At 42.4% G+C, this 27,415-nt stretch overlaps 1 protein-coding gene and 1 non-coding gene across 11 annotated transcripts in view; both read left to right on the top strand.

Annotated features, from left to right (window-relative positions):
* Nucleotides 1-868: 868 nt before the first annotated feature.
* Nucleotides 869-27,415, top strand: part of SCMH1 (Scm polycomb group protein homolog 1) — a 224,290-nt gene continuing 197,743 nt past the window's right edge. For 3 of the 10 annotated variants that reach the window (XM_070368254.1, XM_070368252.1, XM_070368249.1), the window contains exon 1: nt 869-1,074. The gene's annotated coding sequence lies outside the window, so the exon portion shown is untranslated. The remainder of the gene's footprint in view (nt 1,075-27,415) is intronic. The other 7 variants (XM_070368241.1, XM_070368250.1, XM_070368253.1 and 4 more) reach the window with 3 other exon arrangements.
* LOC138987395 (U6 spliceosomal RNA) lies at nt 14,793-14,896 on the top strand. Its single transcript, XR_011463871.1, has one exon. It is a non-coding gene; the product is annotated as a U6 spliceosomal RNA (small nuclear RNA).

The raw sequence follows: 27,415 nt of genomic DNA, 5'->3' as shown, positions 1-27,415 counted from the left end.
CATGTGTCTTTATGCCCTTACACACATCCATCCCCCTGCCTGAAATAAGCTTCTTCCTTGCAGGCTCTTTCAAGAACGAACTTGAAAGGGTTTGACTCTCAAAGTGCCTCCTCTGACCTATCCTGACAGCTGATGTCTCCCTGCTGGCAGAGCACAGGCTTTGAAGTCAGGTTGGAGGTGAATCTCCACTCAGTCATTTACTGGCTGGGTGACCTCGGACAAGTAGCTTCACCTCCCAGAGCTTCAGTTTCCTCTCTGTTAAAACAGGGATAGTCCAAGTGGACAGGCATTTAACCAGAGGAGTGCAGCAAAAACTGTTTATTGACAGAACGAGCCTGAAAACAGGTACATGGATAGGGCTCAATGCATTAAGTACTTGTTGAATGGATCAACCAGTTAAAGGACGGTGGCATCTTCTATTTACTGAGCATTTACTTACTGGGTGCCCAGCACTGTTTCTTGTGGGCTTCACAAGCATTAACTTATTTTATCTTCACACCAACCGTCTGGATTGAACAATATTCCTTTAGAGGTGAAGGTCCTGCGGCAGAGATTCGAGCTAACTCGCTTAATGTCACCCACCACCGGGTCCACGAGCCCTCTCCACGCCTCAGTTTACCCTCCCTTGAGAGGGGGTGCGCAGGGCCAGTGGGGGTGTGGATCTGGGCCGCGGGCTATAAGGCGGGAGGAGGCCGACAGCGGGCGCTGGCTAGGCCGGGCCGCTTGGGGGCGCCCTACCCGTGCTCACCACCCCCTCGACACACGCCCCCCTACCTCCTCCGGCCCCCGGCTCCGCGCGGGCCCAACCGCCCAGGCGCGCGCCACCCCACGGCGGGAGGCCCGGGGGGCGGGGCCAGGGAGCCCCCGCCCCGCCCCCGCCTCAGCCGCCGCCGCCGCCGCCGCCGCCTCGGTCGAGCCCCCTGCCGCCCGCCAGCCCGCCGGCCGACCGGCCGCCGCCGATCTCCGGAGCCGTCCCCGCCCGCCCCCTCCGCGCGTCCTCTCTAGCTCGCTGCGCAGCGGAAACATGGCGGCGGGCAGGGAGTGAGCCGCCCCGCGCCGTCGCTGCGCCCGCAGGTAAGCGCCTCGGTGGCCGCCTCCGCTCGCCAGGAAAGCCCGCGCCCTGAGGGGCCTGGGCCGCCAGGGGCCGCCCCGGGCGAGAAGGAGGCGCCGGGACCGGCCGGGCCGCTGCCCCCGCCCCTCGGGCCCTACTGTCCGTCTGTGTGTCCTGGCCGGTCAGCCTGTCAGGGGTCCGAGCGCTGCTGTCGCCCGCCTACTCAGCGGTCCGGGAACCCCCGCGGCGTTCTGCATCCGCGGCCGGTCCGGCGGGGCCCAGTATCCGGCCCGCGGCCCTCTCTCAGTAGGGGCACCCCGGGGCTCCGCGAGGGAAAAACTCAAGGACACGGGGACTCGGGAGGGTCAGCATCGCGTGCGGTCCGAGCGGGGGTCGTTCTGTCCAAGCTAGCGGGGCTGGGTCGGCCGGAGAGTGTTGGCTTTGGGCCGAGGGCCAGGAGTCGGAGGAGCTGTCAGTCTGCTCCGACAGGAGAGCTGAGAGATGCCTGTGGATCCTCGCCGGCCGGATCCGGTTCGGGGCGGGCGAGGACCGAGGTCGGCGGGCTTCCTGGCCCAGCCGAGGGTCGGAGGTGCGAAGGGCGGGGAGCTGTCAGCCGCGTCCTCCGGGCTGGCTCCGGCTGCGGGAGCTGCGCCGGGACAACTCACGTGTGCCGCCGGAAACGGGCGGGCAGAGCTTGTTTCCAGCCTCCGACGGGGGCGGGGGACTCTGGGCACTGAGGTGAGCCGGGGGCCGGGAGGGCTTGGACACGTGGGCACGGCTGTGGGCCAGCCCCAGAGGAATGAAAAGGGGTTTCTAGGAGATAGGTGAACCCCAGAACGTCTCCACATTGGAAAGGAATTTAAAAGTCATCTAGGATCCGTTTCTCTCGCCCCGTACCAAAGTAGCTTCGAAAATCCCAAATTCTACCCTAATAATTTGACCAGTCTATTTGAAGATCTTCTCCAGTGACGGGAAACTAATCTCTTCCCTAGGAAACCTATTCGTTCCTGGAAAGCTTTGGTGTTTCGAAGTTTTTGTTTGTTTGTTTTGGTTGAAAGAAGTAGATGCCTCCAATTCTTCCTAATTCTGTTCCCTTATGGACACCCATTAAGATAGCTGAAGATCATGTCCCCGGAACCTTGTCTTAACTAACTGATTCCACTTGCCTTCAGTTGTTTGTCATAGTCTGGGGTTCTCATTCCTTCTCTAAATGAACTCTAGTTTGCCCTTTAATGGAGCGCTTCTTAGTGTAAGCCAGGAGACAAAACCTATTTCTGCAAGAAACTCTTTTGGCTCCAAGGAGAGACTTGCTTAAATATAAGGTACTCTATTCCTTTACGCATTTCGGTACTGCGTTTTGAACTTTAAAAAAAAAAAGACATCTAGTACTGTTTGTTTAAACCAACTAAAAGTTCTTATTTTGTGGAAAATTTTGGCTTTTCCCTCATTTTTAAAAATGTCTATAAACACTATCAAATGAGCCTGTGTATATTGAAATGTTGCAGTGCACCATGCAAATAGAAGAGCTTATTATTTTTTATACTGGAAAAGCATTTGAGATCTCATTTGATGCCAGACTGCAATTTAATATTTAGTTGGAGAGGGAAATGCTTTATTATATTGACCTCTTTGCTCTCTTTATAACTACCAACACGAGACCCAAAATTACTATGAAAAAGGACATTTTTTTGTTGTTGTTGCTCACATACCAACCAGCATTTTTTTTTTTTTTTTTTCTTTTTCATCACTTAGCCTTGGTTTTTGGGATTATGTTTTTAAACAGGATCTTTACCAACATCCTGAACCCCTGCCTAAGAAAGCCTGCAGGTTAGTAATTTTTTAAACTTAGGAGAGATGTGATGGCCTTATAGATAAAATGTCAAGCTCTTGTATCTGGGACCCTATTTATATTTTAAACAAATTAACATAAACAAGCACATACCAGCAGTCAGAATTGGTTCTTTATCTTTCTTCTTATGTCTTCATTTTTTCAATTGGTTGATGGTTTTGAAGTTTGCAGCACAGGTCAAGTTTTGATTTCTGGTATGTTTGTGCAAATACTGTTTCCCTTTTATGTAAGTTGGATAAGACTTTGTATAGCACCGTTCTGTACAGAACTGTACAGACTCAGGAAAAGCTCTGATTCCTTCCCTTCAAAGGACTTGGAGTTAATAGTGGGAAATACTAAAAAACTATGAGAAAGAACTGGTGTGACTATCCTACTGAAAATGTAAAGGCAACATCTTCTAAACTTTATACTTAATGTATCTACTGTATGTCAGGCACTATGCTATGTACTATGTTAACTGGGTAGACAGAGATAAGTAAGATACATTTCCAATCCTTGTGGAAATGGTAAATTAGATGCTAAAATAGGTCATCTCAGAATAAAAAGTGAGAGCTTTGCTGCTTGATACTTGCACCAAGGTGAGGGCACTCAGACTAGCTCAGGACTTGAGGAAAGGCTTGAGGAAGAGATGACACCTGGCCCAAGTCCTAAATGGTAAGTAGAAGTAAGTCAGACAAAGATGAGTAAAAAAATGTGCTTTACAAAGAAAGAATAGTTTGAGGAAAGACATCAGTGTGAGAAAAGGAATAGCTTGCCTGCTGCTGCTGCTGCCAAGTCGCTTCAGTCATGTCCGACTCTGTGCGACCTCATAGACGGCAGCCCACCAGGCTCCGCCGTCCCTGGGATTCTCCAGGCAAGAACACTGGAGTGGGATGCCACTGCCTTCTCCAATAGCTTGCCTAGGGAACCACAAGCAGTTTGGTACTGCTAAGAAATAACAATGGCGATACAAGTGGTAAGTTGTGAGACTGGAAATACAATCAGAGTCCATGTCATGGTGAACCTTGTATGCATAAGTATCTTGAAATGAATTCAATGGGTGATTTTTTTAAATCACTGGAAGGTTTTTATAGATATGCTTGAATAATTTTAAAATGTGATTATGGGGATGAAGAGAGGGATGAAGTTGAGAGAATCTGTGAGGCTTTATGATTGGGTGGGTGTGTAGACCAGAGGGCGAGTAGCCCACTGTGATGTTCAGGTTTTTGATTTGGGTGACTGCAGAGATGACGGTGACATTAACTGAGACAGGAAATATTGGATAATGATTTCAGTTTGGGACTTAGAGGTTTTGTGATTTTTTGAGTGAGATCAGTGAGCAAATGTGGTGGAAGTAAAATAGGAAAAAAAACCAGAGGCTGTGGTCAGAAAGTGGAATTCTAGAGTTAAATTGTCTGATGTGAAGCTCTTCTCACTGACAGCTAGGTCTGTGTGTGGATTGCTGAAGTACAGCAAAGGTGAAGGCTGGTGAAGCTGAGTGTGACAGGGAACTGGGAGGCTGTTGTATGGGACGAGTCTTCTGCATCAGTAGTGAAGTGATTCAGGATGCGGAGAAGAGAGATTGTGACCCAGGTGCAGTGAATATAAGGGATTAATCGGGAGGGTGGTAGAAGACAGATGAGGAGGAGGGGTAAGGATTGATATAACCAGATGGTGGAAACCTCAGAGGAGAAGGAATTTATAAATGCAGGAATGGGACAGTAGTGGTTTTTTACTTTTCCTTCCTGGAAGCAGGATTCGGATCTATTCATCTTTATTCTAATCTCATGTTAGTCGTGTTGGGTCTGAGAAGTCTGTTCTTAGTCTTGAAAAGCAGGAGAGCAGATACCCTATATCAAATCCTTTCTGCTAATACTTAATGACAAAAAGTCCATTGATGTTTTTTCTGTGGATAGATAGAAAGCAATCAGTAGTGAGGATATGCCCATGGTTTCTGGAAAGAGTATAGTTAAGAACCTAGGCTTTGGTTTAGAAAGACCAAGATTCACATCTGAGCTGCGTCGCTTACTGGCCTTAAGACTGTAAGCAAATTGTTTAACCTCTGTGACTTTCAGTATCGTTATGTGTAAAAAATAGATTTCTGCTTTGTGGGGTGTCACAAAGATTACCTGAAATAATGTGTGTGTGTGTGTGTATACTGTAATGTGTATACACACACACTAGAAAAGCAGTTGGCACTTCAGAGATGCAAAGTAAATGGTACCTTTCCTCCAACTACCTTCAAGGGATGTAAGCTCCACTGGCAGAAATGAAATTTTTTCATGCTTGACTAAATTAAAAGGCAGTAAATACTCTGAGGGAGGTAAAGCAAAGCGATACAGAAGTTCAGAAGGTAGAGCCATCATTTCTCAACAGTTGGGGACAAGGTTAGGCTTTACACTCAAGGTGAATTTTATTTAGGCCTTGGAGAACACATTGAAATAGATTAAATAATTTAGGTGGAACTATAAAATGGGGTAATTATATCATATGTTTTTAAAACTTAATAGTTGCCAGAGGTTAAGTATTATATTTGTGTAAGTCAGTAGTGAGAGATGTGGCTAGAGAGGTGGGCTGGGGCATAGTATTAAAGACCTGAAACTCTGAAGCTTGGACTTGATCCTAAATATACTAGGGAGCCACAGATTGTAGATCCTTCCTCTCTACCTCAGTCTTCTAACTGTAAAATCTGTAGGCATTAATTTAGAAACTTTGAATTTGTGTTTGAAATAAACCAAGTAAGAAATTCACATTTGAAAATAAGTTTAAAAAGATAGCTACTAGGATTTATCTTGTAGTTGTTGCTTAATCTTTGCAATAAAACCTTGTTTGGTAGACAGGCTTAGTGGACTTAAAAACATACAAGATCTCACTGGTAGAAAGTGACTAAAAAAAGGAAGAAGAAAGTGACTAAAGATGTTCTAATTTCAAATTCTTTTTTATATTTCCATACTTATTTAGATTTGAAAAAGAAGCCTGGGTCCTCAGTGTCACTAAATAATACAGCCCAGGGCTGGTCACTTTGCTTCTGTGATCCTCAGTTCCCTCATTTATAAAATGAGGAAAAGTGTAGGTGGAAGGCTTAACTAAAGTTGTGTGTGTATTGCACTTTACATAATGTGAAAAATACATAATAGATACTCAAATGTTACCCACATCTGTAAATGAGGGATTTTAACCAAACCATTGCCAAGGGCTTAGTGCTAACTCCCTAGCCATCAGAGAACTGCTGAAACTAATTATTTTGATAACCTTTGGCCATATAAACCCGGCAAGTCTTATTCTCTGTTATCTTTGTCCTAGTTCCTCCAATCATCTGTTTTTCTTCTGTACTGTTATTCTGGTGCTGACCTGGCTTCCTTTTACTCTCTCCCAATCCTGCTTGTTGCTCCCTTTCAAACCTTTCCACTTGTTCTTTGAAACTCCTATTTCCTGAACTGTCAACCATTTTACGGGATGTTTTATGTGTGTTCTGGCCTTAAATGGGAGCCAGTAGAGTAAGAGTACTTGCTCTCTAGCCCTTCTGAATGGGTGCAGCTCATTCTCCTAGACCACTCTTTGCAAAAGGAAAGAGATAAGGCTGACTGTAATTTTTTGTGTACCACTATTCCACACATTCTATGAATCAAGGTAAATTGGAAGTGGTGAAACAGGAGATGGAAGGAGTGAACATCTAATCATTTTAGGAATCAGTGAACTAAAGTGGACTGGAATGGGTGAATTTAATTCAGATGGCCATTATATCTACTACTGTGGGCAAGAATACTTTAGAAGAAATAGAGTAACCCTCATAGTCAACAAAAGAGTCTGAAATGCAGTACTTGTTTGCAGTCTCAAAAATGACAGAATGATCTCTGTTCATTTCCAAGGCAAACCATTCATTATCACGGTAATCCAAGTCTATGCCCCAACCACTAATGCCGAAGAAGCTGAAGTTGAATGGTTCTATGATGACCTACAAGATTTTCTAGAACTAACATCTAAAAAAGATGTCCTTTTCATCATAGGGGACTGGAATGCAAAAGTAGGAAGTCAAGAGATACCTGAAGTAATAAGAAAGTTTGGCCTTAGAGTACAAAATGAAGCAGGGCAAAGGCTAACAGAGTTTTGCCAAGAGAATGCACTGGTCATAGCAAACACCGTCTTCCAACAACACAAGACAAGACTGTACACATGGACATCACCAGATAGTCAACACCAAAATTAGATTGATTGTATTCTTTGCAGCCAAAGATGGAGAAGCTCTATACAGTCAGCAAAAACAAAACTGGGAGCTGACTGTGGCTCAGATCATGAACTCCTTATTGCCAAATTCAGACTTATATTGAAGAAAGTAGGGAAAACCACTAGACCATTAAGGTATGCCCTAAATCAAATCCCTTACGACTATACATTGGAAGTGAAAAATAGATTGAAGGGATTAGATCTAATAGAGTGCCTGAAGAACTATGGACAGAGGTTAGTGACATTGTACAGGAAGCAGTGATCAAGACCATCCCTAAGAAAAAGAAATCCAAAAAGGCAAAATGGAGGAGGCCTTACAAATAGCTGAGAAAAGAGAAGTGAAAAGCAAAGGAGAAAAGGAAAGGTTCAGTTCAGTTCAGTTCAGTCGCTCAGTCGTGTCCGACTCCTTGCGACCCCATGAATCACAGCACACCAGGCCTCCCTGTCCATCACTGCCGGGGTCCAGCCCCGGCTGATCCAGGGAATTCGAAGGGGAGACGGCTTCGGCGAACAGGATACAATGGCTTTATTTAAATATTAATTAGAGATATAAAGAGTAATAGAATGAGGATAGCTCAGCAGGAAAATTCAGTGGAGAAAAGAGGCTGAGTAGCTTGGTTTACGCGGAAAATCAATATAACCTGTGACATCAGGTTAGCTGTGACCACGGAGGCCGCAGGCACCCTCTCGAATAGCAGAAGGTGCTCCGCCTTAGGCACCTTCTCGAGTGGGTCTTAGAAGCCCAGGCAAATAAATGGTCGCAGAGGACCTCCGCGCTCCAGAAAGACTCAGCCAGAATGTGAAAGAAAGAATGACATGGGGAGACCAAGCTTTGGTGAGCAAGGCCTGTAGCTTTATTTTCAACAGGGGCTTTTATAACCTAAGTTGCACATAGAGGATAATAGGGGATATGAAATCATGCAAAGTCAGCAGTCTTTGATCCTTATCGAAACCAGGGTTTCTTTCCCTGCAAATTTATCGGTATACAAATGGTTTAGGTGATTTACATCATCTTCTGGCCAAAAGGCCTATTAACATTTTATGACTCTTGACAAAGGTTTGTCAATCCATAAGACTTATTTTCTCTAAGAGTAATTATTTTAAGGTTTGGCGCCATCCTCCGAAGGTGTTAGATAAAGTTGCATTCCTATAGGGCAGAGGTGCAGTGGGTTTACGACAAAGGAAAGAATTTATTACCTTAAGGGTCTAAAGTTGCTGACACCAAGGCCACTACTTATTTTTCTACATACCAAGTATACTAATTAATACACATTCAAGGATACAAAATAGGGGATGTGGAAACTTGGCAGCAAGCATTGGCTCATCAATGAAATCTTTTGCTAGTTTTATTCTGACAAGTTTCTAACTCTCTGAGAGGCTCTAAGCTATTTGAATATCTTAAGCTTCCCGCGCCTCTCGCGGCTGGGAGACTGTAAACAATTGTATGCATAGCTGTAGGAATCCGGATAAATTTGTCAGGCGAGTTAGAGAGCTATCTGAGGGGTTTGGATTTAAACACTCCCATTATGCCCAGGAACTTTATTAACTGGAGCTGTAAGTTAACTCTTTTTCAGAGAGAGTGAAATGCTGGTGGGGGACAGCCCCCGTAAAGTCAGAAGTGAGAGCACAAAGCAGTAAAGTAGGCAGACTCTGGTTTTTGGGGGTAGATGCTCGAGAATATCCAGGGGGACTCCTGAGGCTCGATCCTGCCTTTGTGTATGCTGAGCCTCCTTCCTCATGACCTTTGCCACAGGTGGAGTTCCTCATGCTGGCTCCTGGCACATCACCAACTCCCAGAGTTCACCCAGACTCACGTCCATCGAGTCAGTGATGCCATCCAACCATCTCATCCTCTGTCGTCCCCTTCTCCTCCTGTCCCCAATCCCTCCCAGCATCAGAGTCTTTTCCAGTGAGTCAACTCTTCGCATGAGGTGGCCAAAGTACTGGAGTTTCAGCTTTAGCATCATTCCTTCCAAAGAAATCCCAGGGCTGATCTCCTTCAGAATGGACTGGTTGGATCTCCTTGCAGTCCAAGGGACTCTCAAGAGTCTTCTCCAACACCACAGTTCAAAAGCATCAATTCTTGGGTGCTCAGCCTTCTTCACAGTCCAACTCTCACATCCATACATGACCACAGGAAATACCATAGCCTTGACTAGATGGACCTTTGTTGGCAAAGTAATGTCTCTGCTTTTGAATATGCTATCTAGGTTCGTCATAACTTTCCTTCCAAGGAGTAAGCGTCTTTTAATTTCATGGCTGCAGTCACCATCTGCAGTGATTTTGGAGCCCAGAAAAAGAAAGTCTGACACTGTTTCCACTGTTTCCCCATCTATTTCCCATGAAGTGATGGGACCAGATGCCATGATCTTCATTTTCTGAATGTTGAGCTTTAAGCCAACTTTTTCACTCTCCACTTTCACTTTCATCAAGAGGCTTTTTAGTTCCTCTTCATTTTCTGCCATAAGGGTGGTGTCATCTGCATATCTGAGGTTACTGATATTTCTCCCGGCAATCTTGATTCCAGCTTGTGTTTCTTCCAGTCCAGAGTTTCTTATGATGTACTCTGCATATAAGTTAAATAAACAGGGTGACAATATATAGCCTTGACGTACTCCTTTTCCTATTTGGAACCAGTCTGTTGTTGCATGTCCAGTTCTAACTGTTGCTTCCTGACCTGCATACAAATTTCTCAAGAGGCAGGTCAGGTGATCTGGTATTCCCATCTCTTTCAGAAAGGAAAGGTACACCCATTTAAATGCAGAGTTCCAAAGAATAGCAAAGAGAGATAAGAAAGCCTTCCTCAGAGATCAATGCAAAGAAATAGAAGAAAACAATAGAATGGGAAAGACTAGAGAGCTCTTCAAGAAAATTAGAGATAGCAAGGGAACATTTCATGCAAAAATGGGCACAATGCAGGACAGAAATGGTATGGACCTAGCAGAAGCAGAAGATATTAAGAAAAGGTGGCAAGAATACACAGAAGAACTATACAAAAAAGATCTTCCTGACCCAGATAATCACTATGGTGTGATCACTCACCTAGAGCCAGACATCCTGGAATGTGAAGTCAAGTGGGCCCTAGGAAGCATCACTATGAACAAAGCTAGTGGAGGTGATAGAATTCCAGCTGAGTTATTTCAAGTCCTAAAAGATGATGCTATTTAAGTGCTGTGCTCAATATGCCAGCAAATATGGAAAACTCAACAGTGGCCACAGGACTGGAAAAGGCCAGTTTTCATTCCATTCCCAAAGAAAGGCAATGCCAAAGAATGCTCAAACTACCACACAGTTGCACTCACCTCACACGCTAGGAATGCTCAAAATTCTCCAAGTGAGGTTTCAACAGTACATGAACCATGAACTTCAAGATATTCAAGCTGGTTTTAGAAAAGGCAGAGGAACCAGAGATCAAATTGCCAGCATCCGCTGGATCATGGAAAAAGCAAGAGAGTTCCAGAAAAACATCTATTTCTGCTTTATTGACTATGCCAAAGCCTTTGACTGTGTGGATCACAATAAACTGTGGAAAATTCTGAAAGAGATGGGAATACCAGACCACCTGACCTGCCTCTTGAGACATCTGTATGCAGGTCAGGAAGCAACAGTTAGAACTGGACATGGAATAACACACTGGTTCCAAATAGAAAAAGGAATACGTCAAGGCTGTATATTATCACCCTGTTTATTTAACTTCTATGCAGAGTACATCATGAGAAACACTGGGCTGGATGAAGCACAAGCTGGAATCAAGATTGCTGGGAGAAATATTAATAACCTCAAATATGCAGATGACATAACCCTTATGTCAGAAAGCGAAGAACTAAAGAGCCTTTTGATGAAGGTGAAAGAGGAGAGTGAAAAAGTTGGCTTACAGCTCAACATTCAGAAAACTAAGATCATGGCATCTGTTTCATCACTTCATGGCAAATAGATGGGGAAACAGTGTCAGACTTTATGTTTTTGGCCTCCAATTACTGTAGATGGTTACTGCAGCCATGAAATTAAGAGACACTTACTCCTTGGAAGAAAAGCTATGACCAACCTAGACAGCATATAAAAAGCAGAGACATTACTTTGCCAACAAAGGTCCATCTAGTCAACCCTATGGTTTTCCCATAATCATGTATGGATGTGAGAGTTGTACTATAAAGAAAGCTGAGCACCGAAGAGTTGATGCTTTTGAACTGTAGTGTTGACTCTTGAGAGTCCCTTGGACTGCAAGGAGATCCAACCAGTCCATCCTAAAGGAAATCAGTCCTGAGTGTTCATTGGAAGGAATGATACTGAAGCTGAAACTCCCAATACTTTGGCCACCTGATACGAAGAGCTGACTCATTTGAAAAGACCCTAATGCTGGGAAAGATAGAAGGCAGGAGAAGGGGACGACAGAGGATGAGATGGTTGGATGGCATCACCAACTCAATGGACATGAATTTGAGTAAACTCCAGGAGTTGGTGATGGACAGGGAGGCCTGGTGTGCTGTGGTTCATGGGGTCACAAAGAGTCGTAAGCAACTGAGCGACTGAACTGAATTTGTTAAAATCTTGTTCTCTTTGGCACAACAGCTATACCACTCTTATTGTCTTATACGTACATCTTCTCTGTTGTTAAAGACCTCACACACACAGTCTTCCTTTCTACCTCAATTTTTGGCCTTATCCTGAGTGACTTTAGTATTCATATGGATGTCTATTTCTTCAAGACATTGACCTCTTCAACTGAAGTGAGCATCTTTTTAACTAATCAGCTCCCGTTGTCACACCATGGGCTTTGGTCTCACCTGAAGATGGCCCACCTCTGAAATTATGAATGAAGACATACATATTTGTTCAAAATTTTGCCAACTACCTGACCTTTGAGCGTCCCTACTCTCTCTTTCCTTTGACCTCAGCATGACCTGTTTTTACTTCCTTCCCTATCCAACTTTCTTAGTCTCTAGCTTATTTCATTCACTCTCTTATCATTATCTTTTATTCCCTTGCTCTGTTGTCCTTCTGTCCCTGTCTGGGCAAAATCCCAAACTAATCTATCTCTTCTTGCCTATACTAGCTCTACTGAGCCCTGCTTGGGAAAAAAAATACACACTTTTACAGATCGCCGCCGTCGGGGAGATGGGAAGATGAAGAAGGATAGATAATTACAATTGCATATTATTGAAGGATGTCACACATTTTTTCTGCTTAATTAGAAGCATATAAAACTCTGTTAGATAGGATGCCAGGTCATTATAAATTCTATTTACTGATAAGAAACTGAGGTGTAGGTGAATTAAATGCTGTGCCCAGTGTCAAATAGCTGGTAAATGTCAGAATAGCAACTCAAAACCAGGCCTTCTTACTAGAGATTCTGTATTTTGTCCAGAATGGTTCAGTCTCCTATGACTTACTTTTGAAGACTCTTATGCTTTCCGGGAGTTGGTGATGGACAGGGAGGCCTGGCGTGCTGCAATTCATGGGGTCGCAAAGAGTCGGACACGACTGAGCGACTGATCTGATCTGATGCTTTCTGAACCTCCTGGTGGTTCTGCTACAAGTCATCATATATTAATTTCCTTAAATTTTAAAGCATTTAAGGCTGATGCATTATTTTCCCCCTCTGTATTTACCATAGTTGTTGCCATTGTTAGCTTTTAAAATTAAAGCATGTACATAATTGTATATTCATTTTAATCAGTATATCTGTTGCTCATTGATGTATTATAGGCACATTTCTAAGTGGTTTCTTATTATAATTGCTTTACATTTGCTCTTGTAGACTTTCCTCTGGGGTGTTCAAACATGATGCAAATAAAGGCTGTTTTAGTCATTATATTCTGTGAAGTATAATAGAAAACATGAAAGCCAGCATACTTGTTCTTAGAGATATTTAAGAAAAGAGTAGACAACTATTTGTGTTAGATGATTTAAAGTTTTAGACTTCCAATCCCAATTTTTTGGTGCTCTTTCTTGTCTCTGGTTATCTCAAAGGACTGCTGGAAAGTCTCCAAGCTAAATTAAATTTATTTCTTTAAGTATAAAAGTTTACAAAGCCTAATAGGCACAGTTCCAAATTAAGAGATTAAAAACATTGTCTAATCTCTTTATGTATGTTTTTTTCAAGTTTTTATTCATTCATTCAACAAATATTTATTAATGTCTTTTAACTGCCAGACTCTGTGCTGTGTACACTGACAAAAGATGGAATTTGCCTGTGAATTTCCCTACACTTTTGTTTATTGGGAGTTTTTAAATCACAGATTCGATTTCAGTGCTTGTAATCAGTCTGTTTGTGTTTGATATTTCTTCCTGGTTTGGTCTTGGGAGATTGTATCTTTCCAAGAGTTTGTCCATTTCTTCTAGGCTGTCCATTTTGTTGACATATAGTTGCCTATAGTAAGTAGTCTCTTAGGTCCTTTGTATTTCTGTGGTGTCGGTTATAACTTCTCTTTTTTCATTTCTAATTTTATCGATTTAGGCTCTCTCCCTTTTTTTCGTCATGAATCTGGCTAAAGGTTTATCAATTTTACTTATCATTTCAAGCAATAATAATCTACATTCCAACAATTTTTGTCTTAATCCAGCAATTCCACTTCTAGGAAATACCCTTTAGAAATACTCCTGTGCATATATAAAGAGACTTACAAAAATATTTATGCAACATTTTTATAGCAGAAAATTCAAACTAATCCAAATGTATAATTAATAAAAGAAAGAAAATATTATATTTATCTAATGGAATTCCATACAATAATGAAAATGAATAAACTAGATCTGTACAGTAACTTGGGTGAATCTCACAAATAAAAAAGTTGAGAAAATAAAGCAAATGGCAGAACACATTTATATAAAGCCCAACATTGATGTATTATTTATGGAAGCATACTTACATAATAAATGCTAAAGAAATGCATGGTAATACAGTATCAAAGTAAGGATAGTGGGTATCTCTGAAGTGCAGGGTTGCGAGAAAAGACTAGTAATACTACTGGGAAGAGTAACAGGGGACTTAAATTGTATTGGTAAATATTTTTTCAGCCAAAGTGTGGATATATGGTTGTCCATTCATTATTATTTATTGCTTTTTATATATCTGAAATATTGTGTTAGGTATGTAATTTTAAGAAATAATATGTAGTTCTTGTCATGAGTTTAATGCAGGAAGGGAAGGATCAGCAGAAATATAGAATATTTATGAATAGGATAAATATTCTATTTATAGAATGAATCATGTAACTGTCTTTACAGGTCTGAAATGGTCTAATATAGGGAACTTCAAGTAACTCAGCATCTTTCAATCTGATGTACAAGGACTCCCATTGAAATATATTCAAAATAATATGGGCCACAAGGACAGGCACAATTGACTGCCAAGGCCGAATGAGGGAGGTGGTTTTTGGAAAGGTTTCAGAGAGAAAGAGAATGACATTTAACCTGGGTCTTAAAGTTTGAGAAGGAATTCGCTAAGTAGGCTGAAGAGAAGAATGCCTTCCAAATAGACAGACGTTAAGACACTTTTGCATGGGTGGAATCCTCCAGGTGGAGTATGCGGAGGTTAAAGAAGTGTAGCAGAGGAAGAGACTAAGGAGGGGAACAAAAGCAACAGCAAGTTATCTGTATAGCATTTATTGTACATGTTATATACCTGTAAACTCATTCTATATACCTGTAAACCCAGATGGGAAACAGGCACCTGAGAGTTAAGTAACCATGCTCTCTTTGGCAGCACATATACTAAAATTGGAACAATACAGAGATTAGCACAGCCCCTGCGCAAAGATGACACACAAATTCCTGAAGTGTTCCATATTTGTAGAGGGAGGGACCATGTGTATATCTATGGCTGATTCATGTTGAGGTTTGACAGAAAACAACAAAATTCTGTAAAGCGGTTATCCTTCAATTAAAAATAAATAAATTAGAAAAATAAAAAAGAGTTAAGTAACCTGTCCAAGGTCATAAGACTAGCAGGCGGTGGAACCAGGATTCAAACTCTTGACAGTTCAAATCCTGTCTGGTCCAGAGTCTATGCTCTTGGCTAGTAAGCTGTACTCTGAATCACTGCATGATAAGCAAAATCAGAAGAAAAGGGTGTTTTTAATGCCGGAGGAACAAGAATAAGTTTCAAAAAGAAAGGAATAGTTAGCAGTGTGAAAGACCTTAGGGAGATAAAGTAGAAATACTACAAAGAGACCATTGGATTTAAAAAAAAGAAAAAATCACTTGTGCTTTAAGATGTAGTAAGGGATACCAAGATAATAGAGATGTGGGTATCTCAGTAGTGATTCAGTCCACCAGTTCTGTGGGCCAGTGATTATAACTCTCACTGTCATGTAAATATTATTAGCTCCATTTTATATGTAAAGTAACTGAGACTCAAAGATATCTGGCCTAAATTATACAATTTATTAGCGATATAACTCAGTTTCAAACCCCGACATCCTGTCTTAAGCTATAATGCATCTTTCCATTTTACCATGCATACTCCCCACAAGCAGTGTTATACAGTTGGGTTTCATTAGTCAGTACAGGAGGTGAGGTTTACTTGTAAGAATTAACTTGCTTTTTAGCTGAATAAATCCTGTCTCAGGGTTTCCCTGGTGGCTCAGTGGTGAAGAATCCACCTGCCAATGCAAGAAATGTGGGTTTGATTCCTGGGTCAGTAAGATATGCTGGAGAAGGAAATGGCAACCCACTCCAATTTTCTTGCCTGTGAAATCCCCTGGACAAAGGACCTCAGTGGGCCATAGTCCATGGGGGTTGCAAAGAGTCAGACATGACTTAGTGACTAAACAACAAACAACAAATCCTGTCTCAACATTATAGGTAAACTAGAAGGATCCTTGAATAGAAGAATGAAATACTTTAATGAATCAGTTATGCTTTTTTTTTTAATTTGAGTAAACAGATGAACTATTTCCTTGTTAGCGTAAGTGCTCCTATTTTTAATGAGTTGCAAAGTTGCTGTAGCACCTCAACCCTTGGTGTAATCCACTTCCTCCTTCTTAACCAACATATATTTATCAGCTGTGTACTAAGGATACAAAAATACATGAACTGTGAACTTCCTGATGTTCAAGCTGGTTTTAGAAAAGGCAGAGGAACCAGAGATCAAATTGCCAACATCCACTGGATCAGGGAAAAAGCAAGAGAGTTCCAGAAAAACATCTATTTCTGCTTTATTGACTATGCCAAAGCCTTTGACTGTGTGGATCACAATAAACTGTGGGAAATTCTGAAAGAGATGGGAATACCAGACCACCTGACCTGCCTCTTGAGAAATCTGTATGCAGGTCAGGAAGCAACAGTTAGAACTGGACATGGAACAACAGACTGGTTCCAAATAGGAAAAGGAGTACGTCAAGGCTGTATATTGTCACCCTGCTTACTTAACTTGTATGCAGAGTACATCATGAGAAACTCTGGACTGGAAGAAACACAAGCTGGAATCAAGATTGCCAGGAGAAATCTTAATAACCTCAGATATGCAGATAACACCACCCTTATGGCAGAAAGTGAAGAGGAACTAAAAAGCCTCTTGATGAGTGAAACTGGAGAGTGAAAAAGTTGGCTTAAACTTCAACATTCAGAAAACGAAGACCATGGCATCCTGTGGTGTTGGAGAAGACTCTTGAGAGTCCCTTGGACTGCAAGGAGATCCAACCAGTCCATTCTGAAGGAGGTCAGCCCTGGGATTTCTTTGGAAGGAATGATGCTAAAGCTGAAACTCCAGTACTTTGGCCACCTCATGCAAAGAGTTGACTCATTGGAAAAGAATCTGATGCTGGGAGGGATTGGAGGCAGGAGGAGAAGGGGACAACAGAAGATGAGATGGCTGGATGGCATCACTGACTCAATGGATGTGAGTCTGAGTGAACTCCGGGAGTTGTTGATGGACAGGGAGGCCTGGCGTGCTGCGATTCATGGGGTTGCAAAGAGTCGGACATGACTGAGCAACTGAACTGAACTGAACTGAACTGAAGGATACAAAAATGTGAATAAGATTCTTTCCCTCAGTGAGCTTACTATCCAGGTGATAGTTGGGATAAAAAGTTATTATAATTTTATATCAGTGGTCTACCTCCTCCAAACCTATAACTCCAATCTAATCATGAGGAAAACTAGACAAATTCCAATTGAGAGATATTCTGTGAAATACTTGACCATTATTCCTCAAAGCTATCAAGGTCATCAGGCAAGAAAAGTCAGCCAAAATGAGTCTAAGATGACATGATGACAAAAATATGTTATCCTGGGAAGGGTAATAGGATCCTGAAACAGAAAAAGGATATTAAGTGAAAACCAAGGAAGCCTCAATGAAATGTGGACTTCAGTTAATGGTATATCCATATTGGTTCATTAATTATAACAAATGTACCATACTAATGTAAGATGCTACTAATAGGGGAAACTGTGCAGAATCTATGGGAACTCTGAACTATCTTTGTAGATGTCTGTAAATCTAAAATTGTTCTTAAATAAAAGCTTATTTGTAAAAAGCAATAATAAAGTCAAAATAATTGTATATGCTATTTCTTTGGAATTTAATTAAAACACATTTCTTCATAAAATGTTCCCAATTTGGTTGACATGTATGATGGGACTGACAACCTGCAATCTGTTGATAGCTGCATGTACTACATGTGTATGCTAGTACATGCCGTATAAACTTTTTCTATTTCAGTGTCTTATACATGTAGATGGGCTTCCCTGGTGGCTCAGATGGTAAAGCATCTGCTCCAATGCAGGAGACCCAGGTTCAATCCCTGGATTGGGAAAATCCTCTGGAGAAGGGAATGTCAAACCACTCCAGTATTCTTGCCTGGAGAATTCCGTGGACAGAGGAGCCTGGCAGGCTATGGTCCATGGGGTTGCAAAGAATGCGAAGTCAAGTCGGCCTTAGGAAGCATCACTACGAACAAAGCTAGCAGAGTTGATGGAATTACAGTGGAGCTCTTTCAAATTCTAAAAGATGATGCTGTGAAAGTGCCGCATTCAATATGCCAGCAAATTTGGAAAACTCAGCAGGGACCACAGGACTGAGAAAGGTCAGTTTTCATTCCATTCCCAAAGAAAGGCAATGCCAAAGAATGTTCAAACTACTGCACAATTGCACTCATCTCACACACTAACAAAGTAATACTGAAAATTCTCCAAGCGAGGCTTCAATAGCACGTGAACCTTGAAATTCCAGATGTTCAAGCTGGATTTAGAAAAAGCGAGGAACCAGAGATCAAATGGTCATCATCTGTTGGATCATTGAAAAAGCAAGAAGAAAAAAATCTTACTTTTACTTTATTGACTATGCCAAAGCCTTTGACTCTGTGGATCACAAAAAAAACTGTGGAAAATTCTTAAAGAAATGGGAACACCAGACCACCTGACCTGCCTCCTGAGATATCTGTATGCAGGTCAAGAAGCAACAGTTAGAACTGAATGTGGGACAACAGACTGGTTCCAAATCGGGAAAGGAGTACATCTAGGCTGTATATTGTCATCCTGCTTATTTAACTTACATGCAGGGTACATCATGGGAAATGCCAGGCTGGATGAAGCACAAGCTGAAATCAAGATTGCTGGGAGAAATATCAATAACCTCAGATATGCAGATGACATGACTCTTATGGCAGAAAGTGAAGAAGAACTATAGAGCTTGATGAAAGTGAAAGAGGAGAGTGAAAAAGTTGGCTTAAAACTCAACATTCAGAAAACTAAGATCATGGCATCTGGTCCCATCACATCATGGCAAATAGATGGGAAACAGTGGAAACAGTGACAGACCTTATTTTCTTGGGCTCCAAAATCACGGCAGATGGTGACTGCAGCCATGAAATTAAAAGATGCTTGCTCCTTGGAAGAAAGCTATGACCAATCTAGACAGCATATTCAAAAGCAGAGACATTACTTTGCCAACAAAGGTCCATCTAGTCAAGGCTATGGTTTTTCCAGTGGTCATGTATGGATGTGAGAGTTGGACTATAAAGAAAGCTGAGCACCGAAGAATTAATGCTTTTGAACTGTGATGTTGAAGAAGACTCTTGAGAGTCCATTGGACTGCAAGGAGATCCAACCAGTCCATCCTAAAGGAAATCAGTCCTGAGTGTTCATTGGAAGGACTGATGCTGAAGCTGAAACTCCCAATACTTTGGCCACTTGATGGGAAGAACTGACTCATTTGAAAAGACCCTGATGCTGGGAAAGATTGAAGGCAGGAGGAGAAAGGGACGACAGAAGATGAGGTGGTTGGATGGCATCACCAACTCGATGGACGTGAGTTTGAATGAGCTCTGGAACTTGGTGATGAACAAGGAAGCCTGGTGTGCTGCAGTCCATGGGATCAGAAAGAGTCGGACACGACTTTGAGTGTCTGGACTGACTGATATGTAGATGACAGAAGTATGCTAACTCCTAATCAACAGAGAGAACTCAGACAAAGGTAAAAACTTACCACATAATATTGCTTGTTAATTGAAACCACAAAACACTTATTTGGAGGGATTGTAGCTAAGTACTCACACTGGCTTGCGAGCAGACATAATTCAGTTCATATAGGAATGTTACTTTATTAAGCTGTTTGTGTGATACTATAAAAAGGTGCGGTTACTTATTATCCCTATATATGAGTGTGAGTTGGATAGTTATTTTTTCTACAAATGCTTTATAAGATTAGTGTGATTCTTGAATGACATCAACTTAAAAGTCCTAAATTTAGTTTTAAGAAAAAACTTCTTGAGAAATCACTTAATCATAGTTTATATTAATAGTTCTTTTACTAAATGCATCTTGCTCATCAGGTATAGTTGTGCCTGCATTTATACTCTTTTTTTTTGGCTGTAGTGGATCTTCATTGTGGTGTGCGGGCTATCTCTAGTTTGGGTGCACAGGGGCTTCTGTAGCTGCAGAGCATGGGCTTCTCCTTGCAGTGCACAGTCTTCTCTTTTTGCACAGCACAGGCTCCAGAGCACGCGCGCTCTCTGGTTGCAGCATGCCAGCTTAGCTGCTGCTTGGCATATGGAATCTTAATTTCCTAACCTGGGATCAAACCGGTGTCTCCTGCATTGAAAGGCGGATTCTTAACCACTGGACCAACAGGGAAGTCCTAAGGGAAACCACTCACAGAAATTTGTCTTCAAAGTACATATTCTGTAAATAATTATTTAATGACTAGATGTCCTGTCTGTATAGAAAGCTTAGAAAATAATATGACAAATACCAGTAGAGCTAGCAATTCTCTTTCTTCTTTATTGATCCAGAGCCTACTCTTCAAACGCCACAACTCTTAACCCTCTTACTTCCACACCACCTCCAACTTAATTATTTAATGCAGCTTTCTTAATGAGTAAACAAGGATTGCTTATTTGGGCTGAATTCTGTTAACTGCCTTAATAGTAAATGGATTTTTTAATAAAGAGCCTCTTGATGAAAGTGAAAGAGGAGAGTGAAAAAGTTGGCTTAAAGCTCAACATTCAGAAAATTAAGATCATGGCATCCAGTCCCATCACTTCATGGCAAATAGATGGGGAAACAGTAGAAACAGTGGCTAACTTTATTTTTCTGGGCTCCCAAATCACTGCAGATGATGATTGAAGCAATGAAATTAAAAGACACTTCTTGAAAGAAAAGTTATGACCAACCTAGACAGCATATTCAAAAGCAGAGACATTACTTTGCCAGCAAAGGTCCATGCAGTCAAGACTATGGTTTTTCCAGTGGTCATGTATGGATGCGAGAGTTGGACTGTGAAGAAAGCTGAGCGCCGAAGAATTGATGCTTTTGAACTGTGGTGTTGGAGAAGACTCTTGAGAGTCCCTTGGACTTTAAGGAGATCCAACCAGTCCATTCTAAAGGAGATCAGTCCTGGGTGTTCATTGGAAGGACTGATGTTGAAGCTGAAACTCCAGTACTCTGGCCACCTGATGTGAAGAGCTGACTCATTTGAAAAGACCCTGATGCTGGGAAAGATTGAGGGCAGGAGGAGAAGGGGACGACAGAGGATGAGATGGTTGGATGGCATCACCAACTCAATGGACATGAGTTTGAGTAAACTCCGGGAGTTGGTGATAGACAGGGAGGCCTGGCATGCTGTCGTTCTTGGGGTCGCAAAAAGTCAAACACAACTGAGCAAATGAACTGAACTGAACTGAATGCTGACCTTGATAGTTAGGTGTCAAAGTAATCTTCTTGAAAAGAGCTAGTTGAATTTGGTAATGTTAAATTAATATTTTGTTTACTTCTTTATTCTCAACACTAGCAAGTTGCTTTTAATATGTTAAATCCCGTAATCATTACATTTAAATAAATCATTATTTGAATTAGAAACGTCAGTTCAATCAGTCTACTAATCTGTTGGTAGTTTCTGATTATTATTAGTGAAAACCTATATTTAGTTGCTTGATATAGTAAGTGTTCAAATAATAAATGCTTAATGCATGTTCAGTTCAGTTGCTCAGTTGTGTCCGACCCTTCGCGACCCCACGAATCACAGCACGCCAGGCCTCCCTGTCCATCAACAGCTCCCAGAGTTCACTCAAACTCATGTCCATCGAGTCGGTGATGCCATCCAGCCATCTCATCCTCTGTCGTCCCCTTCTCCTCCTGCCCCCAATCCCTCCCAGCATCAGGGTCTTTTCCAATGAGTCAACTCTTCGCATGAGGTGGCCAAAGTATTGGAGTTTCAGCTTTAGCATCAGTCCTTCCAGGACTGATCTCCTTTAGGATGGACTGGTTGAACCTCCTTAAAGTCCAAGGGACTGTCAAGAGTCTTCTCCAACAGAGGGTGTAGAGAAAAGGGAACCCTCTTACACTGTTGGTGGGAATGCAAACTAGTACAGCCACTATGGAGAACAGTGTGGAGATTCCTTAGAAAACTGGAAATAGAACTGCCTTATGATCCAGCAATCCCACTGCTGGGCATACACACTGAGGAAACCAGAAGGGAAAAAGACACGTGTACCCCAGTGTTCATCGCAGCACTGTTTATAATAGCCAGGACATGGAAGCAACCTAGATGTCCATCAGCAGATGAATGGATAAGAAAGCTATGGTACATATACACAATGGAGTATTACTCAGCCATTAAAAAGAATACATTTGAATCAGTTCTAATGAGGTGGATGAAACTGGAGCCTATTATACAGAGTGAAGTAAGCCAGAAAGAAAAACACCAATACAGTATGCTGCTGCTGCTGCTGCTGCTAAGTCGCTTCAGTCATGTCTGACTCTGTGCGACCCCATTGACGGCAGCCCACCAGGCTTCCTTGTTCCTGGGATTCTCCAGGCAAGAACACAGGAGTGGGTTGCCATTTCCTTCTCCAATGCATGAAAGTGAAAAGTGAAAGTGAAGTTACTCAGTCGTGTCTGACTCTAGCGACCCCATGGACTGCAGCCTACCAGGCTCCTCCATCCATGGGATTTTCTAGGCAAAAGTACTGGAGTGGGGTGCCATTGTACTAACACATATATATGGAATTTAGAAAGATGGTAACAGTAACCCTGTATACGAGACAGCAAAAGAGACATTGATGTATAGAACAGTCTTATGGACTCTGTGGGAGAGGGAGAGGGTGGGAAGATTTGGGAGATGGCATTGAAACATGTATAATATCATGTATGAAACAAGTCACCAGTCCAGGTTCAATGCACAATACTGGATGCTTGGGGCTGGTGCACTGGGATGACCCAGAGGGCTGGTATGGGGAGGGAGGAGGGAGGAGGGTTCAGGATGGGGAACACATGTATACCTGTGGCAGATTCATTTCGATATTTGGCAAAACCAATACAATATTGTAAAGTTTCAAAAATAAAATTTAAAAAAAAAAAGAGTCTTCTCCAACACCACAGTTCAAAAGCATCAATTCTTCAGCGCTCAGCTTTCTTCACAGTCCAACTCTCACATCCATACATGATCACTGGAAAAACCATAGCCTTGACTGTATGGCAAAGTAATGTCTCTGCTTTTGAATATGCTACCTAGGTTGGTCATAACTTTCCTTCCAAGGAGTAAGCGGTCTTTTAATTTCATGGCTGCAGTCACCATCTGCAGTGACTTTGGAGACCAAAAAAATAAAGTCTGACACTGTTTCTACTGTTTCCCCATCTATCTGCCATGAAGTGATGGGACCAGATGCCGTGATCTTAGTTTTCTGAGTTAAATCCAAATCTGAATTAATGGACTATATTCATGATTTTTTCTTTGTGTGCTCCTGTACTTTTTATTGAGAAAGAACTGTATTTTACACTGATCATATTTTGGAAATGACTTTGTTGTCTGATGGGTAGGGAGTTTAAATCCCTTGTCTGCCATCTGTGATCTACCAAAAAGATCCTAGATCATTCCATTGATCAGACAGGTTAAGAAGTCCCAGATGTATCTGTAGGTCTTATCTTTTCTGCAGATTTGTAGGTCTTGTCTTTGCTTCTGATATCCTGGAAGACAAGGTAGCCCCTTAAATTTTTGGTGCCCAGAACGGTGGAATCTGATACAGTCGTAGGCTCATCAGTTCAGTTCAGTTCAGTCGCTCAGTCATGTCCGACTCTTTGCAACCCCATGAATCGCAGCACGCCAGGCCTCCCTGTCCATCACCAACTCTCAGAGTTCACTCAGACTCATCCATCGAGTCAGTGATGCCATCCAGCCATCTCATCATCTGTCGTCCTCTTCTCCTCCTGCCCCCAATCCCTCCCAGCATCAGAGTCTTTTCCAATGAGTCAACTCTTCGCATGAGGTGGCCAAAGTACTGGAGTAAGCGTCTTTTAATTTCATGGCTGCAGTCACCATCTGCAGTGATTTTGGAGCCCAAAAAAAGAAAGTCTGACACTGTTTCCACTGTTTCCCCATCTATTTCCCATGAAGTGATGGGACCAGATGCCACCGTGATCTTCGTTTTCTGAATGTTGAGCTTTAAGCCAACTTTTTCACTCTCCACTTTCACTTTCATCAAGAGGCTTTTTAGTTCCTCTTCACTTTCTACCATAAGGGTGGTGTCATCTGCATATGTGAGGTTATTGGTATTTCTCCTGGCAATCTTGATTCCAGCTTGTGCTTCTTCCAGCCCAGCGTTTCTCATGATGTACTCTGCATATAAGTTAAATAAGCAGAGTGACAATATACAGCCTTGACGTACTCCTTTTCCTATTTGGAACCAGTCTGTTGTTCCATGTCCAGTTCTAACTGTTGCTTCCTGAGCTGCATATAGGTTTTTCAAGAGGCAGGTCAGGTGGTCTGGTATTCCAATGTCCTTCAGAATTTCCCACAATTTATTGTGATCCTACATAGTCAAAGGCTTTGGCATAGTCAATAAAGCAGAAATAGATGTTTTTCTGGAACTCTCTTGCTTTTTCAATGATCCAGCAGACGTTAGCAATTTGATCTCTGGTTCCTCTGCCTTTTCTAAAACCAGCTTGAATATCAGGAAGTTCACGGTTCACCTATTGCTGAAGCCTGGCTTGGAGAATTTTGAGCATTACTTTACCAGCGTGTGAGATCAGTGCAATTGTGTGGTAGTTTGAACATCCTTTGGCATTGCCTTTCTTTGGGATTGGAATGAAAACTGACTTTTTCCAGTCCTGTGGCCACTGCTGAGTTTTCCAAATTTGCTGGCATCTTGAGTGCAGCACTTTCACAGCATCATCTTTCAGGATTTGGAATAGCTCAACTGGAATTCTGTCACCTCCACTAGCTTTGTTCGTAGTGATGCTTTCTAAGGCCCACTTGACTTCACATTCCAGGATATCTGGCTCTAGGTGAGTGATCACACCATCGTGATTATCTTGGTCATGAAGATCTTTTCTGTACAGTTCTTTTGGGTATTCTTGCCCCCTCTTCTTAATATCTTCTGCTTCTGTTAGGTCCATACCATTTCTGTGTTCCCTTGGTATCTCTAATTTTCTTGAAGAGATCTCTAGTCTTTCCCATTCTATTGTTTTCCTCTATTTCTTTGCATTGATCGCTGAGGAAGGCTTTCTTATCTCTTCTTGCTATTCTTTGGAACTCTGCATTCAGATGCTTATATCTTTCCTTTTCTCCTTTGCTTTTCACTTCTCTTCTTTTCACAGCTATTTGTAAGGCCTCCCCAGACAGCCATTTTGCTTTTTTGCATTTCTTTTCCATGGGGATGGTCTTGATCCCTGCCTCCTGTACAATGTCATGAACCTCCGTCCATGGTCCATCAGGCACTCTATCAGATCTAGTCCCTTAAATCTATTTCTCACTTCCACTGTATAATCATAAGGGATTTGATATAGGTCATACCTGAATGGTCTAGTGGTTTTCCCTAGTTTCTTCAATTTAAGTCTGAATTTGGCAATAAGGAGTTCATGATCTGAGCCACAGTCAGCTCCCAGTCTTGTTTTTGCTGACTGTATAGAGCTTCTCCATCTTTGGCTGCCAGGAATATAATCAATCTGATTTCTGTGTTGGCCGTCTGGTGATGTCCATGTGTAGAGTCTTGTCTTGTGTTGTTGGAAGAGGGTGTTTGCTATGACCAGTGCATTCTCTTGGTAAATCTCTATTAGTCTTTGCCCTGCTTCATTCCATATTGCAAGGCCAAATTTGCCTGTTACTCCAAGTGTTTCTTGACTTCCTACTTTTGCATTCCAGTCCCCTATAATGAAAAAGACATCTTTTTTGGATGTTAGTTCTAAAAGGTCTTGTAGGTCTTCATAGAACCATTCAACTTCAGCTTCTTCAGCATTACTGGTTGGGGCATAGACTTGGATTACTGTGATATTGAATGGTTTGCCTTGGAACTGAACAGAGATCATTCTGTCATTTTTGAGATTGCATCCAAGTACTGCATTTCAGACTCTTATTTACCATGATGGCTACTCCATTTCTTCTAAGGGATTTCTGCCCACAGTAATAGATATAACAGTCATCTGAGTTAAATTCACCCATTCCAGTCCATTTTAGTTCACTGATTCCTAGAATGTCGACGTTCACTCTTGCCATCTCTTGTTTGACCACTTCCAATTTGCCTTGATTCATGGACCTAACATTCGAGGTTCCTATGCGATATTGCTCTTTACAGCATTGGACCTTGCTTCTATTCCAGTCACATCCACAGCTGGGTATTGTTTTTGCTTTGGCTCCATCCCTTCATTCTTTCTGGAGTTATTTCTCCACTGATCTCCTGTAACATATTGGGCACCTACTGACCTGGGGAGTTCCCCTTTCAGTATCTTATCATTTTGCCTTTTCATACTGTTCATGGGGTTCTCAAGGCAAGAATACTGAAGTGGTTTGCCATTCCCTTCTCCAGTGAACCACATTCTGTCAGACCTCTCCACCATGACCCGCCCATCCTGGGTGGCCCCATAGGGCATGGCTTAGTTCCATTGAGTTACACAAGGCTGTGTGTGTGATTAGATTGACTAGTTTTCTGTGATTATGGTTTCAGTGTATCTGCCCTCTGATGCCCTCTTGCAACACCTACTGTCTCAGTTGGGTTTCTCTTACCTTGGATGTGGGGTATCTCTTCATGGCTGCTCCAGCAAAGTGCAGCCGCTGCTCCTTACCTTTGACCAGGGGTATCTCCCACCACCGCCCCTCCTGACCTTGAACGTGGAATAGCTCCTCTAGGCCCTCCTGCGCCTGCACAGCCACTGCTCCTTGGACGTGGGGTAGCTCCTCTCAGCTGCTCCTGTGCTGTCGCAGCCTGGCACTCTCGGCTGATGCCCCTGACCTCGGACGCAGGGTAGCTCCTCTCGGCCGTTCCTGCGCCGTCGCCGCCTGGCACTCTTGGCCAATGCCCCTGACCTCGGACGCGGGGTAGCTCCTCTCGGCCGTGCTTGTGCCCCGTCGCACTGGTTCAAAAACACGTATTAAGAAATGACAAATACCCTGACCTGGAGATCATTTCTGTAGATTTGGGGTAGATCGTGGTGATCCTTTTGAAACAGGCAGTGCATTTTTAAATAGTAGTAGTGTATTAACACTTTTTGGTTTTAAAGGGCAGAAATCCAACATAAATGAATTGCAGCCAAAGGAGGAGAAAAGGGAATTTATTGCTTCACTCAATTTGAAATAGGACCTGGGGAAGGGAGGTATTAATCTGCTTCTTGCTTCTGGATTGTATCCTAGCTTTATCGGGCAAAGAATGCATAACAGATGCTTGGGGGAACCCTAGGGTATTCAGGAGAACTCTTATGCTTCTGTCTTATCCATAGCTGTAGGTCCTGCCTTTCTGCCTTTGTACCATTCTTATTTTAGCCCTGGGTAGTTTCCCATCTCAGCAAGGATCGTGTGCAGGCTCTAGGCAAAAGGAATCTTTTTTACAAAAGTAGTATTTTCTCCCCAGCTTTCAGATTGACCAGTTCAACTCAGTACTGATAAT

This window comes from Bos mutus, chromosome 3 (genome assembly GCF_027580195.1).
Source record: "Bos mutus isolate GX-2022 chromosome 3, NWIPB_WYAK_1.1, whole genome shotgun sequence".
Lineage (NCBI taxonomy): Eukaryota > Metazoa > Chordata > Mammalia > Artiodactyla > Bovidae > Bos > Bos mutus.
Note: the sequence above shows the minus strand (reverse complement) of the source record. Positions and strands in the feature narration are given on the sequence as shown.